Here is a 5,784-nt window from a genome sequence, read left to right as displayed (position 1 = left end):
GATGATGGTGATGACAAGAAACAAGGACCTATATTTGTACTCACGTCACTATCTATCAACACGAGTACCTTAAAAATGGGATTCTTATTTTTTTTTTGCCGAACTTAAAAATGGGAGTTAGACATCAATTTTATGACTCATGAATCGTATGAAGGTTGTTCGCCAACCACACATTGCATAATTTTTCGTTACAACTGCAGTTACATACCATTATTAGCTTATTACAATGTGCCTAACTTAATTGAAAAATGTTATGAACTCATCTTTAAGGATCCATAATTTATTTTGAATACGGTAACGATACATCCTACTAAAAGTGGTGTTCCAAAGCACCACTAATGAGTTGGCAAATATTTTAAATAAATAAAAAAAAAAACAAGACACAAGTAGTGGCCCTGTCCACTGTCACATCACTAGTGATGCTTTTAGAGCACTACTTTTAGTGGTCTCAAGCATTATTGAATTTGAAATTTTCAAAGTAATTATTTTTATTTTAATTTTATTTGATTTATAATGACAACATGTGAAAACCCACATTTTATTATTTTTAAAAAAAGATAAATAAATAAATTAATTAATTTTATCCAGAATCTATTTGAAATATGTATTTGTATAAAAGTTAGTTTTAAATTAATCCAATTCAATCACTAATAAGGATAAAAAATAATAATAATAATAAATAAATAAATAAATAAATAATAATAATTTGTGGGTGTTTAATATTTGTTATTTATAAATTATTTTATTAAGGATTTATTTTAGAATTAGAAATTGAACGTCCAAATAGCCTAATGAGGTGAAATTGATAAGTTAAATCAGTTTAATTTCAAGTATTGGACCCTATGAAAGTGTAATTAAATATTCGATTCAGTTTAATAAAACTAAGATTTGATCAATTGGGTCCGAATTGGAGTTAATTGAGTTGTGAGGTTTGATAATTTAGATTATTATGAACTAAATTTATTTATGAGGTGCTCAATTGAATATGTAATTTATAGATGAAGATTTTGAGTTTGATCTGAAATTAAAGGCCTTAAAGGTTTGAGAAACCAAAATTGATGAGCTCAATAAGTTTAATTTGATATTTGGAGCCTTTTGGGAGTTTGATTTGAAATCTGATTCAGAATGATAAAATTAAACAAAATTAATTGGGAAGTCAAATTAGACCAATTAAATTATGTGGGATTTGTGATTATGCTTGATTAATTTAATTATGTGTTAATCAAGATTTATTAAAATTAAGTGTTGCTGAATTAAATTAAGCAAAAATATAAATTGAATTATGTAAGAGTGTAGAAGTGAGAGTGTTTATGGATGTGGGTGTATTGAGAAATCTGCTGTGGGTGTGTGTGCGTGTGAGTGATGTGCTGGAGCCTCTGAAATGTGTTAGTGTCCATGTGCACACGTGGTGTGTAATGGAAGAATGGGGTGTATGTATTGTGTATTGTGCTGAGAGCATTTAAAAAAAAAAAAAAAAAAAGGGTTTAAGAGTTGAGACATGGTTGAGAGAGAGATTTCAAAGCTTAGAATTCATGGGCTGGAAATGGTAAAGAAAGGCTAAGGAAATAGCTTGGGAAAGTGAAGAATTGAAGAGGAGTTAAAGATTTCGTTAAGAATTCATTAATTGAAGATTTTAGTAAGGAAACCCTCTCAACCCTCTCATTTCTTTTTATTAGTGAAACTTTCAGATTACTTCCTTGTGATTAAAATGACTACTCATAAATAAAATTTTTATATATATGTGTAGGAATTTTGTGATGAAAATAGTTTGTTTTGAATCTGTCAAAATGTTGCCCGAATTTTTAGACAATTTTATACTCAAAATTTCAAGATGATTTCTTCTACAAAGTTGTTGATAATGATGTCTAGTTCATTCAGGAATTTTGGTAACAATTTTTGAGCTTTTTACGAATTTATACAAATTTTTAACTAAATCTGAAACTGTGATGAAAATAGTCTGTTTTGAATCTGCCAGAATGTTGCTCGAATATTTAGACAATTTTATACTCAAAATTTCGAGATGATTTATTCTACAAAGTTGTTGATAATGTTGTCTAGTTCATCCAGGAATTTTGGTAATAATTTTTGAGCTTTCTACGAATTTATACAAATTTTTAACTAAATTTGAAACTGTGATGAAAATAGTCCGTTTTGAATCTGCCAGAATGTTGCTCGAATTTTTAGACAATTTTATACTCAAAATTTCAAGATGATTTATTCTACAAAGTTGTTGATAATGATGTCTAGTTCATCCAGAAATTTTGGTAATAAGTTTTGAGCTTTCTATGAATTTATACAAATTTTTAACTAAATCTGAAACTATGAGACAGATTTTACCATGTATTTGAAAATTTATTTAAAATTTTATACTAAGCCAAATCTGATAATTTCTAACTAAAAGATGAAATTTGAGAAGTCTAGTTTCATGATAAATTTTTATATTATGGGTTTGATCTATAAATTTAAGCATGAAATTAAAATAAGGAAATGTGATAAATCTGTGTCATAAAATTTCTGGGAATTTTACAGAATTATTTGTAACTTATTTTTGGGAATTTATTTCTAAAAAATGACCCAAACATATTTATTGAATATTAGAACTGTATAAATAATTTATTTATAATTTTTATTACCTAAGGTATAACCTGAAAATTTCTAGACAGGTTTAAGATCATCACTTCAATTATTTATTTGGATAAAAACCAGTTATTGTGTTGGTCCAATCCATCAAATATAGTAAATTAGTAATCCATGTATGGATGTATTGTGGTTTATTTAATATTGTGGTAGTCTAATCTTGTAAATTAAAAATCCATGCACGTGTGTGACTTTGGTTTATTTTCTTTGTATCCAAATTATTATTTCATACCATGATTTAAATGAATTATTTATTTAAATGCTGTACATTTATTTATTATTGTGTGACATGTGTAATATTTTATGTTGAGATTTTTAATGAGTTGGTATAACATTATTTGTAATTAAAAATTAGAATTATTTGTGATTAATATCAAAATTAATTGAAAGGATTAAAGGCACATACAAAGTTAACAATTGACGGTTAATACCAGTTTTCAGAGTGAGTCTTGGTTTTAAAGAGTGTATGAAATCAAGGGATTGACGGTTAATACTGGTTGTTCAGGGTGAGCCATAGTTTTGAGAATTCTCACGTAAATTGTGTTGCGAAACTCTAAGATGGCACGGGACTTATTTGATCCCTTTTCGGTATTCGGTTTTGGAATAAGGATGGATGTGCAGGTGGCACACAAGAAGGTTACTTACCCCTGGCAGACCATTTCCTTGGGGTAGACCACGGATGCCACTACTTGGGTATATAACTCCGGACGTGGGCATCCCTAGTAGTTACGGTTAGTAACACTTAAATATTTGACCAAGGGAGAGTTTCAAATTAACTGTTGCCATGCTTAGTGGTTGGTAAGTTAAATCTCTTTGGTGAGATTTCGAGTGTCACCTAATTTATTAAAATTACTGAAATTATTCTAATGGTTGTAATTTCTGTGTATAATTATATTGTTATCTCATATTTAGAATATTATTATTTTTCTCTTAAAAAGAATGGTAGGTTAGTTACGTTTTCTTACTGTGTTGCAAAACTCATAGCACATATTTTGTTGCCCTGGCGTTTCATGCCAGATTATGTCGAAGAAGGGACTGAGGCTGAAATTGGAGCTGCTGCCAATATCGAACCTTGGTTGACTTAGAGTCAAGATTTTATCAAAATAAAATCCTGTTATCCCTTGTATTAGGATTTAACTATGTTGTGACGTTGTGTGTGAACTTGTAGTTTTATTTTGTTGTTGGACTTTGACTATGTAAGAACTTAAAAGTTCCTAATTAGTAGTTAAAACTTTATCTAGCGAGTTATCGTTATTTAAATCCTACGACGTTTCAAAAAAAAAAATTTGGGCGTCACACAACAATAATTTAGAAGATTATATTACTATTATTATTATTTTTTTTAAGAAAATAGAAAATATTTATATTAAAAATAATAACCTGTCAGTCACAACCTATTACTCGGCCGTCGGCTTCTACTACGTGAGAATCAAAAATGCCTTAGATCACTAATTAGTGGTGTGAGTCCCACTCACTGCCACATGTGTTTTGTGCTTTATTTTTTTTTTTTTTCCTTTTTTTTTGAATTGCCACCTCACTAGTGGTGGTATTAGTGATGATAAATTAATGGTCTATAGCATTGCTCCGTGAGAATATAGAGAGAAAAGTATAGAAAAAAAACAAAAAAAAAAAAATTATTTAAAATAATGATTTGTACTTTTTACTAATATATTTTATTAACCATATTCTTAAAATAAAAACAAATCTGGACTTAATGTTATATACACTCCATAAAGCAGATTTACCACCAGTTTTTCTTAAGAAGGTATAATTTTTTTTTGGTTCAAGGAATTATAATTTTTTTCGTCAAAATGATTCATGACATTTTTTCACTACAAAATGATCTTAATATTTAAACCACATCATTTATAATATAACACAATGTTTATAACATAATCAATATTCATAACTTTCACAAGTGTACACGATAAATTCTTCATTCGTGATTTCAATGTGTCTGTACACTTAAAAAAAAAATTTAAAACTTATATTCATTAAATATATGTGCATCATATTTAAAAATTGAATAATATTAGTACACACAATTGATATAAAAAAAAAAAAAAAAAACAATAACACTTAATCATAATTTAAAATCATGAAAAATGTATTTTCTATAATACAGGAGTTGAATTTAAATTTTGATTTTTTTTTTTAATCAGCAAATGTTTGTTGTTAAATTAGCATCTATGGAAGAAAATCTCCTACCTCTGACAAAACACCTAAACACTTGCACTTTCTTAATTCAACTCTCCTAATGGGAATTGAAACCATGATCTCCCTAGATATTAAGTCCTAAAGAAGGCATGATAACTAATTAGGTTAAGCTTAGTTGGTTATTTTATTTTTGCTTTCTACTACTGCCATCTCTTCCTTAGCACCACTGCCACCGCCATCTGTAACAACTCAGATTTTTAATTGTTCTATAGGATTTATACTAATATTATTTAATCATAATTAAGAAAATATATGATTTATTATATATTATTATGTGTAATTTTGTAAAATAATATAATTATTAAGAGTTTAGGGGTCAAAATATAAATAATAATAATAATAATGAAAATAATAATAATAATAATAATAATAATAATAATAGGTGTGGTAGTAAAATAAATAATTAATTTTTTGTTAATATACGATAAAGTGTAATTTAATTAAAAATTAATTAATTTATATAATTATATTAAAATATTGAGTCAAAATATAATTATTTTAAATACCTATTAAAGATAAGATTGAATCTTTATAATTATTATTGAATCTGCCACGTATGATCTCTCTCCCCCCTATAAAAGGGAGGATGCGTTCACTGGAAAGAAAAGGAAAAAAAAGGAAGGGAAAGAAAGAAGGAAGAAAGAAAGAAAGAAAAGAAAGGAAGAGAGAAAAAATAATGGAATTTGAAAAGATCTTCGGTGGTAAAAAAAAAGAGTGAGGTATTAAAATTAAGGTGAATTATATTATATCTTGAGTTATCATAATATATTTTACGTATATTTTGACTTACCAAAATCTATTTTATACAAGTTATGTTTTATTAGTATATTAATAAAAGTTATGTTTTATAAAGGTTTCAGTTACGTAGATTATTTTCTAAATTCTATTTGTAAAAAAGAAACCCATAGATATGTTTGTTTATATTTTAAA

Source organism: Camellia sinensis, chromosome 8 (genome assembly GCF_055761805.1).
Source record: "Camellia sinensis isolate YWXY chromosome 8, ASM5576180v1, whole genome shotgun sequence".
NCBI lineage: Eukaryota > Viridiplantae > Streptophyta > Magnoliopsida > Ericales > Theaceae > Camellia > Camellia sinensis.
The sequence above is the reverse complement of the archived record's forward strand: the minus strand, read 5'-3'. Positions refer to the sequence as shown.